Source organism: Narcine bancroftii, chromosome 3 (genome assembly GCF_036971445.1).
Source record: "Narcine bancroftii isolate sNarBan1 chromosome 3, sNarBan1.hap1, whole genome shotgun sequence".
Lineage (NCBI taxonomy): Eukaryota > Metazoa > Chordata > Chondrichthyes > Torpediniformes > Narcinidae > Narcine > Narcine bancroftii.
In genome coordinates this window covers 198,255,584-198,268,034 of record NC_091471.1, presented here as the reverse complement: position 1 = coordinate 198,268,034, position 12,451 = coordinate 198,255,584, and positions in this window count along the sequence as shown.

The window sequence follows — 12,451 nt, the reverse complement described above, 5'->3', positions numbered from 1 at the left end:
GCCAGAAAATAAAAGCATAAATAGCACAAAAGAGTGTTTATACATCAGAAGGGAGCTAAGGAAGAAAAAATGAGATATGGAATATGGGATGAAGTAGCTGGTGGCAGAATCATCATATCACTGGATGAACTATGCTGCAAGTAATTCTAAAGTAGTCATGTTATCATTAATTTTTGCTACATTTGAGAAGCTCTACCAGCTTTTTGAGAGTCACCCATATATTTGACTTACCTACACTTTCTGCAATTTTTTTTCCTTCTCAAGTAGATAGCCATTATTTTTGGAGGTGAATATCAAATTTCCATCTTCAAGTCCACCAGATCATGAATAGCAACTAATTTTGGCACATGTTAAATTAGCACATCTTCCCTCTTGAGGTAAGTAGGAAAATCTGCAGATAATCGGGTCTTGAGCAGTACACAAAAGCACTGGAGACATTCAGCAGGCCATGCAGCATCCGTAGTAAGTAATAGGCAGTTGATGTTTCAGGCCTGAGCTCTTCTGCAGGAGGGTCAAAAATCAGTTGAATACCTGAGTAGAAAACAGTGTGGGTGGGCGAGAAGAAGGCTGAAGAGCACAAGCTGTCAGATTAGATGGATACTGGTGCGAAGGAAGAAGAGAATGAACCTGAGAAGTAATGGAGTGTTAAGAAAGATTGCTCTCTAATAGGAGAAGGAAGGGAAGTGGGTGAGGAGTTGGAGGAAGGGAGAGAGAGGAATGAGGGAGAGAGCGAGAGAGACAAGTTAACAAAAATAGCCCTTTACTTCCTCTGGATGCTGCATGACCTGCTGTGTTTCTCCAATGCTCTTTTGTGGCTGTGTGAACTTCCCTCTGGACCTATTACTAATTACTTTAAACCTGTGTCTTCCATTTATCAATCCATCAGTGAAAAGAAGTTCTCCCTATTTTCCCTCATCTTAAATATAACATCTAAAACTTGAAAAGATGGGGTTTGGAAGTGGGTGGTGAACTTGCTGGCATAATCTTTTCATTGTACATCTGCAATCTCTTTATTGCCAGGGTTGTGATTTACACTTGCAGACATTTTCAAAAAGATGAATCTCTGTAGAAGCATTCAAGCAGCTTGCTGAGATAATCCTTATCAGACCAAACAAACAATAAATAAGCAGTGAAAGTAATCGCTCTTGACATGCTAAACCTTTTATTTGGCACTTTACAGTCATGCATTATTTTGCTATCATTCATGTCAAATAATACTTCCTTTATTTACAGACATTGGCCAGAGAGTGGTAGTGGATGATTGCCTCTCAGACTGGAGGCCTATGAGTCGTGGTGTGGTGCAGAGTCCATTGTTGTTTGACATCTACATTGAAGATCTGGATGGTAATGTGGGGAATTGGATCAGCAAGTTGGCTGATAACACTAAGATTGTAGGTGTTGTGGACAGCAAGGAAGGCTTTCTAAGCTTGCAAATGGATCTAGACCAGCTGGAAATATGGCAGATTGAATTTAATGCAGACAAGTGTGAGGTGTTGCACTTTGGAAAAACAAACCAAAGTAGGATATAAACTGTAAAAGGGAGAGCACTGAGGAGTGCGGTAGAACAAAGGGATCTGGGAATACAGATACATAATTCCCTGAAAATGTCAGCACAGGAGGATAGGGTCATAAAGAAAACTTTTGGCACATTGGCCTTCATAAATCAAAACATTCAAAACAAGAATTGGGATCCTATGATGAAGTTGTATAAAGCATTGGTGAGGCCAAATTTAGAGTATTATCCATTTTGGTCACTCAACAGAAGGACAGATGTCAATAAGATTGAAAGAGTGCAGAGGAGATTTACACGGATGTTGCCAGAACTTGAATAACTGAGTTACAAGACAAGACCAAACAGGTTAGGACTTTATTCCCTGGAGAATGAAGGATGATGGCAGATTTGATAGAGGTATACAAATATATGATGGTTATAGAGAGAATAAATGCCAACTGGCATTTTCCACTGAGGTTAGGTGAGATAAAAATTAGAAGACATAAGTTAAAGATGAAAGGGGAAAGTTTATGGAAAACATTAGGGGGGGTCTTCTTCACACAGAGAGTGGTGGGATGTGGAACAAGCTGCCAGCTGAATTGGTAAATGTGGGCTAAATTTTGACATTTAAGAAAAATTTGGACTGGGACACGGATGAGAGGGTATGGAGGGATATGGTCAGGTGAAATTCAGTGAGTAGAGCCAAAAATATAGTTCAGTGCAGACTGGAAGGGCTGAATGGCCTGTTTCTGTGCTGCAGTGTTCTATAGTTCTATAAACACAAGAACAATGAAATGAAGTTGTCTGAAATAAATAACTATGAATATTCAGCTTGAGATAGATCTTTTTATATTTTATAGCAGTCTATATTCAAGATCCAAGATTCCAGATTCAAAATTCCTTTATTGTCATGATATAATACAGAACATGTAATATTACACTAAATTGCCTTCTGCCTGTCGCAAGGTAGAAAAAGAATTGCCATTATGTTAAAGGATTGCTCCTAGCCAGACCAGGTCATTCTGGACTGGTCAACCAACTTGTGATATGCTCCAGTCTTTTAGTTAATAAAAGCCTTGGTTTGGATCAACAAGTCTTTGGTTCTTTCGACGCGCATTACAAGACGGTCAATGATAAAAGTCTCCTCCTGGCCACCAATGTCCAGAACACAGGTTGTCCCATTATGGCACACTACCTTGAAGGGTCCTTCGTATGGCCGTTGCATGGGTGGTCTGTGTGCTCCTCAGCAAACAAAAACCTACTCACTCTGCTGCAGGTCACTGGGCATGAAGGAGGGCACTGTTCCATGGTGGGACATTGGTACAGAGGCAGTGTCCCAAGTCTCTCCCAGCTTTGCCAGACATCATTGATCCTCTCTGCCAGTCTTACAGTCCTGTAGGTTGACCTCCAATCCATTTCCCTGCGGTGTGATGCAGCAGGCCAAGATGCTCTTGATAGAGATCTGTAGAAGGTTGAATAATGGTAGCCGGTAGCCTTGCCCCCTTCAGTTTCTCAGTAAGTGCAGTCGCTGTTATGCCTTCCTACAAGTGAGGAGATGTTGAGTGTCCAGGATATGTCACAAGTTAAGTGAACTCCAAGGAAAGTAATGCTCACCACTACAGAGTTGTTGATGTGTAGTAGAAAGTGGTCATTTCTGGTCCTCCTGAAGTCCACGATCATCTCCTTCATCTTGTCCATGCTGAGACTCAGAATGTTACTCTCACACCATTTCACAAGATTTTCCACCTCTTCTCTGTACTGCACCTCATCGTTGTTACTGATTAGGCCAACTACTGTTGTGTCATCTGCAAACCTGATGACACTGTTGGAGCTGTATCTGGAGATGCAGCCATGGGTCAGCAGCATGAAAATGAGTGGGCTGAGCACACAGCCCTGAGGTGCACCAGTGCTCAGTGTGATGATCCTCGACACTCTGCTACCAGCCCAGACAGACTGTGGTCTTTCTGTTGAGAAGTCCAGAATTCAGTTTAAGAGAGGGGTGCTGAGTTCCAGCAAGAACAGCTTCTGCACCAGCTTCTGCGGAATGATCGTATTAAATGCTGAGCTGAAGTCAATGAACAGCAGCCTGGTGTATGAGGAGTTGTTCTCCGGGTGGGTCAGGACGGAGTAAAGGGACAAGGCTATAGCATGGTCTGTGGAACAGTTTCTTCTTTAGGTGAAATGAAATGGGTCTAGTGTCTCTGGGGGGTGTGATTTGTGATTACCAGAAGTATTAGGGTGGAGGTCAGTGCAACAGGACGGTACTCATTGAGGCCTGTTATTGTTGCCCTCTTGTGTATCAGGATGGTGGTGGCTGTCTTAAACCCTGCAGGAATGATGGACTGCTGCAATGAGGTGCTGAAGATGCTAAAATTAATATACACCACATCCACGGCCCTATCTTCATCCACTTTTGGCACAAGCCATGTTAACAATTCCTAATAACACTATGCTTCTCCAAATATTCTTGAATCCCATCCCAAAGGATCATCTCCAACAGTTTGGCGTAAGATTTACTCGTCTATAATTCACAGGATTATCCCTATTATCTTTCTTGAAGATTTCCTTTTCTCCAATCATTGCAAACATTATCCAACATTATCATAGAAATTATGTAAAGGAAGCAAACCTGGAGCTCTTCGGAATTGTCAAATCTCAGGTTTACCCATTATGGATGAGCGTTTAAACATCAGATAGCCTGCAGCTGGGATTAGGTATAAAGGTGAAAACAAGCAGCCTTAATGGTAATATAAAAGAAGGCCTGTAGCTCAAAAAAAGGCATTATCATTCTAGTTTCAATTTACAATCAAATGGGTTTCAGTTTCGAGTGGTTGGAGTCTCCCATTTAGAATTATTCACAACCTCAGACTTTATCAGTTCCGTTTTAAAATAAGGATGAATAATGCAGTTTGGGGGAGGCAACTGATGTGATAGAAAGAGATGTACTTCTCACTGTTCATTTGAAACAAAGAAACAGCCTGGAGATTTAAACATTTCATTATTAATTCCTAAACCTCATGGAAGACGACTTGACATCTCTTAACGTTTTTTTTTACTCTCTGGGGCATAAGGAGGAATTCTTTAGATCAATCAACAGCCTTAGGTGAATGAGCTCAAAGCACTGTCAGACATAAAATTCCTATGGAAGCCAATGTAGTCACCTTGGAGCTACAAGAAAACAAATTGAAAGAGGTTACAAACTTGAAATTTTTTTTTTATTTTTCACACTATGAACTGTATTAACCAAAATACACACAAACATTTCCCTCTTGAATACACACAGTGTCATTTTCTCCCCTTTTTCCCCCCTCCCTTCCCACCCTCCTTCCCACCCCCCTCCAAACCCATTAAACGTTCAACATATACAATACAATAAACCCATTAAACAATGTCATCACACAATGAAAATAAACAAGAAAATTGTGTTATCTACTTTTACACACTGGGTCAGTTCATTTCGTCTTCTTCTCATTCTATCATTTTAAGGGGTGGAGGTCCGTGGTAGGCCCTCTCTGTTGTGTTCCATGTACGGTTCCCAAATTTGTTCGAATAATGTGACTTTATTTTTTAAATTATATATTATTTTTTTCCAATGGAATACATTTATTCATTTCTATATACCATTGCTGTATTCTCAGGCTCACAAACTTGAAATGTATTTTAGGTGACTAAATAATAATCTTACATTTGGGCAAACATCTCAAGCTTTAATCATGACAAATCATTGCATTGTTAAAAGAAAATTTCCTAGGAGATAATGAGAGTCTGACATCTGCAGTGGAACCCCAATTTAATACAACGCGATTTAATGTGAACCCGGATACAATACTATCAGTCAACGGATCCCTTCTTTTTCCTCTTTCCGGAAATTGTTTTCAGATCAAAGTAGAATACACAAATTAGAAGATGAAAATCTTTTTTTTCCGTGAAAGATAAGCTTCACGCACTTGACGCAACCAAGAATAAAAGACAAGCCCAAGTTGCACGAAACCTCGGCATACCAGAATCAACACTTCATGGCTGGAAATCTCAGGAAGATAAGTTATGCGCATCACTTTGGAAAGTTGAGGAAGAGGTGGGACTAACAGCCAAAAGCATGAAAATATCCAAAGATGTCAGCATCGGTGACTCCCTGTACAAATGGTTCATTCAAGCTTGCTTAGAAGGCCTTCCAATTTCTGGGTCTATTCTCAAAGCTCAAGCTGAGAAGTTTGGCCAGCTGATCAATGGAGAAACCTCACAGTTCAAAGCTGGAAATGGATGACGAGACCAGTTTAAATGCCGTCACGGGATTTCTCCAGTGTTAGTGTCTGGAGAAATTCGCTCAGTTGACAGTGCCACCGCCAGCAAATACACAGAAAACTAAAACTCTCCAACCTAGTAAGCCGCAGCAGAAATATCCGAGTTTCTAAAAAACACTACATCGAAGATCCAGCCCCTAGATCAGGGGATCATCTCTGTGTTCAAGCAGAATTACAGATGTGAATTAATTTGTAGGATTGTAGATGAATCAGCAACGCTGGAAGACTATCTGAACAGCACGAACGTTAAGGAAGTTTTCCACTTAAGTGGGAAGGGCTGGGCAGGAGTCAGCTCCTCGTGTGTGGGAAAAATGCTGGAGAAGGGTCTGGGTCCAGTCTTTTCATCACAAAAATCCACCAAGGACAATGAAGATGATGAAGATAAGCAAGATTCTACGGCTTCACAGGTGAAGAGGTGGGTGGGGCACAGAGGCTGTTTGAAATTAGCAAAGAGGATTTTCACCAGTGGTTTTCTGCCAATGATGATTGTCTGACATATGAGCTCCTGACGGACTCCGAGGTTGTCCATGACGTTACTATAGCACTGGTTCCCAAACCATAGGAGGATGAAAATGAGGAGCCTCCACCCCCACCCCTGATGAAAGTGTCTGAAGTCACTGAGTACCTTGAAGCCAGCCTACGTGGACTGGAGACCCAGGATGTGGACCATATAAAAGTCCTCCACCTCAGAGGCATTTTGGATTTCGCTCGCAGCCTGCTGCGTTCAGTCAATTAACATTCAATTACTTGTTAAAGAAATAAAACAACGATTGTAAGAAATTAAAAATAGATGATTTCAAATGCAGGTATTGTACATGCATTTTTTGTTAAACACTGTTTTCATGAGCCAAATTTAGCATGACCCACTTTTCTCACGATCCAATTGTTTTGGACCCAAACCACGTTATAACTGTACAATTTCCAGATCCACCAAAATTCTTACTTGCAACAGCCCAACAGGTATGTAAGATGCACCATCTCCCACAGTAGGTCAATAGAAAAGGAGATAACAGCTTATATTGGAGTAGAAGATGGTTGGAGTTGATGGTTAGGAAATGGAATTTGTGTTAATAATCAAAAACAATGGCCTTAATGTTTTCAATAGTTCAATTGGATAAAATATCTGCTTATCTTATCTTCAACATCCAACAATTAGTTTGAAAAATTAGAAACAATGGAGTCAAAATTTTAATTCCTGGAGCATAAAAATGAGGCGAAATTTGATCGAGGTATTTAAAATTAGGAGGAGGTTTTATAGAATCATGTTATTTATTAATATGTCATTTATATGTATATTAATTTTAGTAAATGATGGTGGCATCACGAAGATCCTGAGGCAGTTTACCTTGGTCCCAACAAAGCTTGAAAAACTCATGCAGTTTGGCATGCAGAGTTTTGCCGCCAGCCTTCCAGGCTTCTGGGGGGATTCCATCCATACCTGCTGCTTTGCCACTTTTCAGTTGTTCGATTGCCTTATATGTCTCATCCAGGGTGGGAACCTCATCCAGCTCTAGCCTTAGGGGCTGTTGAGGGAGCTGGAGCAGGGCGGAATCTTGGACTGAGCGGTTGGTACTGAAAAGAGATTGGAAGTGTTCTGACCATCGGTTGAGGATGGAGATCTTGTCGCTGAGGAGGACTTTGCCGTCTGAGCTGCGCAGCGGGCTTTGGACTTGGGGTGAGGGGCCGTACACAGCTTGTACAAAAACAAAGGCGAGAAATCAGACTGCTCAAACTACAGGGGAATCACGTTGCTCTCCATTGCAGGCAAAATCTTCGCTAGGATTCTACTAAATAGAATAATACCTAGTGTCGCTGAGAATATTCTCCCAGAATCACAGTGCGGCTTTCGCGCAAACAGAGGAACCACTGACATGGTCTTTGCCCTCAGACAGCTCCAAGAAAAGTGCAGAGAACAAAACAAAGGACTCTACATCACCTTTGTTGACCTCACCAAAGCCTTCGACACCGTGAGCAGGAAAGGGCTTTGGCAAATACTAGAGCGCATCGGATGTCCCCCAAAGTTCCTCAACATGATTATCCAACTGCACGAAAACCAACAAGGTCGGGTCAGATACAGCAATGAGCTCTCTGAACCCTTCTCCATTAACAATGGCGTGAAGCAAGGCTGTGTTCTCGCACCAACCCTCTTTTCAATCTTCTTCAGCATGATGCTGAACCAAGCCATGAAAGACCCCAACAATGAAGACGCTGTTTACATCCGGTACCGCACGGATGGCAGTCTCTTCAATCTGAGGCGCCTGCAAGCTCACACCAAGACACAAGAGAAACTTGTCCGTGAACTACTCTTTGCAGATGATGCCGCTTTAGTTGCCCATTCAGAGCCAGCTCTTCAGCGCTTGACGTCCTGCTTTGCGGAAACTGCCAAAATGTTTGGCCTGGAAGTCAGCCTGAAGAAAACTGAGGTCCTCCATCAGCCAGCTCCCCACCATGACTACCAGCCCCCCCACATCTCCATCGGGCACACAAAACTCAAAACGGTCAACCAGTTTACCTATCTCGGCTGCACCATTTCATCAGATGCAAGGATCGACAATGAGATAGACAACAGACTCGCCAAGGCAAATAGCGCCTTTGGAAGACTACACAAAAGAGTCTGGAAAAACAACCAACTGAAAAACCTCACAAAGATAAGCGTATACAGAGCCGTTGTCATACCCACACTCCTGTTCGGCTCCGAATCATGGGTCCTCTACCGGCACCACCTACGGCTCCTAGAACGCTTCCACCAGCGTTGTCTCCGCTCCATCCTCAACATCCATTGGAGCGCTCACACCCCTAACGTCGAGGTACTCGAGATGGCAGAGGTCGACAGCATCGAGTCCACGCTGCTGAAGATTCAGCTGCGCTGGATGGGTCACGTCTCCAGAATGGAGGACCATCGCCTTCCCAAGATCGTATTATATGGCGAGCTCTCCACTGGCCACCGTGACAGAGGTGCACCAAAGAAAAGGTACAAGGACTGCCTAAAGAAATCTCTTGGTGCCTGCCACATTGACCACCGCCAGTGGGCTGATAACGCCTCAAACCGTGCATCTTGGCGCCTCACAGTTTGGCGGGCAGCAGCCTCCTTGGAAGAAGACCGCAGAGCCCACCTCACTGACAAAAGGCAAAGGAGGAAAAACCCAACACCCAACCCCAACCAACCAATTTTCCCTTGCAACCGTTGCAATCGTGTCTGCCTGTCCCGCATCGGACTGGTCAGCCACAAACGAGCCTGCAGCTGACGTGGACTTTTTACCCCCTCCATAAATCTTCGTCCGCGAAGCCAAGCCAAAGAAAAAAAGAAAGAAGAATTTTAGTAAAGGAACTTTCCGGGTTGGATACAGGAACACTAACACAAAGACAGATCACACATTCATGTTAGCAGAGAAGAAAGGTCTTCCAGAGACAAAGTGTTTGCTAATTCAAAGCCTTATCATTGCTCAGTTGAAAACTATAAACAGCCATAAAATTTTTATGTGTTCTCCATTGAAAGTTGGAAGACAATGGATGTTTTCACACAAAGGAGCCTGTGTACACAAGAAAGCTATCTGCTTGTTAGCTGTATAGACAACTTGGAGGCATTGGCTGGTAATTTTTAGACGAGATGAACTTAAAACAAAACTAGTGGTGATGTCATATCAAGTCATTATGTCACTTAAAGAAGGCATCTTTAATATTGAACTAATACTCCATCTGAAGTCAGAGATCCAGTAACCTTCAATGAGAGGTGCTGTTGTTCTTTCTCCCTTTGAGAGGGAAAGAACACAGTATCAGTGGCTTTGAAGGAAAGGGCTACTTCAACTGTCTCTTTGTCAATAGAAGGCAGTTCTAAATGTCCATTTATAGTGATCACTTCAGTTAACCATTGCCTGGGTTGACAAAATCATTGTGTGAAACACCAGTTCTGAAACCTCTGTGAGAGATGGGAAAACTGATCTAAAATTATGAATATGAAGGAAACTAAAATTCATACATCAGTTAATGGCTGTAACCAGTACAAACAGGATGAACTTGGGGATTAGGATGCAGGAAAGCAGAGTCAGCACGATTAACATAAGAATCTTCTAGTCTTTGTGACAAGACCATAAGACTAAGATAAGGAGTGGTAAGGAACAATAGAATGTAGGAAGTTGAGGTAGTCTGGATCAGATAAGGGTCTCCTAGCCCTGGACAGAAGTACCAAGTCCTACATATCTAATTAGCTAACCTTACACAGATTTATACATATTAAATTAGCCAACCCTAGACAGGATGAGCCAACTCTGCATATCAAGAGACTGTAGCCCCGAGAATCAGGAAGGTGTGAATAAGGACAATAACATGAAGGGACACCGACAGGATACCCCCTGGTCCTCCAAGTATACTGAAATTGCACGTAGGCAGGCAGGATTGCCTAATGCCAAACCTCTCCAGCAGGAGGCAGAAGAATGTAAGGGGGAGGGTATTCCTATACTGAAATCAACTGTATAAAAGTTGGGTGAGCCCCAGTATATGTGTGTATTCCCAGGGTAAGGGGAAGCACCCAACTTTGCATTGTTGCTGTAATAAATGTTCTTTGTTCTCAATTTTTGTCTCGAGCAATTTCTTTAAAGGTACTTTAATTTCTAACACCTCCACACAAGAGGGGAATTTGTGAAAAAGTCATTCATATGAAGAAATATTTCTTTGAAAGTAAATATTCAAGAATTCATGAGTTTGAGAACTTTTGAACAGCAGTTTAAAGACTCTGAGTTTCAACAGAAAAGATTTCTAAGACTAAACTTCAAAATTATCTCTTCAGAATTGTGCCTGAACTGTAATGGTTTAGGATTTACCACACATAAGTATATATACATTTGCACATATGTGATCGTACAGACCTATCACCAATGTATATAGTTACAGTAGCTAGAGTATGTAATGATTGTGTTTACAGCGATTGGCTGAGAGCTTAGCCACACCTACTGTCTGGGCCTTAAAGGGTTGTGTCCCTAGTCAGGTCAGATCATTCCAGACTGGTCGGCCACCTGTGAAGAGCTCCTGTCTTTTGCTAATAAATGCCTTGGTTGGATCAACAAGTCTTTGGTTCTTTCGACGAGCTCTACAACATAGTGGGGTTAAGTTTAGAGTTAAGTAAGATTTTGTAGTACTAATAGTTATTAATAAAATTATTGTTTTTGAAGATACATTGTCTTGGTGAATTTCTATTGCTGCTGGTCTATGTCATAACAGGAACAGAGTAAATGTAAGTAGGCTCTTTCCTCTGAGGGTAGGTGAGATACAAACCAGATGTAACAATATTAATATTTGGGGAGAATTTATAAGATTTAGAGTAGGTCACATACATGCACACATTTTAAAACAGATCTTATTTGAGACTGAAGAATTCACATTGCAAGATCTCTGGAGAAAGTAAGCACCTTTCACAAGTAGGTGTTAATTGAACTGCCCTCATATAAAATGCTTGACCATTGTCATGCTGGAGTCATGATGTCTATTAGTACCCTTTCTGCCAAGTGCTCATAGAAAGGCACTCCTGGATTTTGTTTATCTAACAACAGATGGGAGCAGAAGAAAGAACTCCTGTTGCTTTGCTCAGGAAGGTGGGGGGTTTGCAAGTGAGTCACATGCTCTCTTTGGAGTTTCAGTTGGAAAAGAGAGAGAGTTGAGTCAACAGTTCAGTCAGTCAGTCAGTGTGTGGGACACTGACAAGTAACTGAAAAGTGCAATCCAGGGAAAACTGTTTGAAACTGATGAAAGCAAATTCCAGAGCAGTAGATGGCTGGAAGTGCTATCTGTCTGATGTTTCTCTTGAAATAGAGGAAGGAATGGAACTCTGTGGTAGCTTGAAGAAAGAGGTTACCATCTAGAAGACCCTGATGGGGCAAGTTTCATCAGCGAGATGCAGAGGTACTCAGTTGTGGAAATCCTGGAGCAACAAATATTTCTCTCTGCAAACCCTAGAAGAACCTTCCTGAGTGGTAAACATTTACCTTTCAAGCACCAAACCTGTTGAACTTTATACATGTTAAACTCTCTGCACAGTATGGTGATTGCCTGCAACCAAAGAATTTGGAAGAAGAAGTGAGATTGAACTGTGAACCAAAGAACTTTTCTTGAATTTACACACACATTACATACACGTGCATTTAGAATTAGAAGGGGGTTGTGAGAGATGGGAAAATTGACCTAAAATTATGAACATGGAAGAAACTAAAGTTCATCAGTAAAATGGCTGTAACCAGTTCAAACAGGATAAGCTTGGGGCTTAGGATGCAGGAAAGCAGAGTCAGCACGATTAACATAAGAATCTTCTATCCTTTGTGACAAGACCATAGGACTAAGATAAGGAATGGTAAGGTACAATAGAATGTAGGAAGTTGAGGTAGTCTGGATCAGATAAGGGTCTCCTAGCCCTGGACAGAAGTACCAAGTCATACATTTCTAATTAGCTAACCATACACAGATTTATACATATGAAATTAGCCAACCCTAGATAGAATGAGTCAACTCTGCATATCAAGAGACTGTAGCCCAGAGAATCAGGAAGGTGTGAATAAGGACAATGACATGAAGGGACACCGACAGGATAACCCCCCCTGGTTCTCCAAGTATACTGAAATTGCACGTAGGCAGGCAGGATTGCCTAATGCCAAACCTCTCCAGCAGGAGGCAG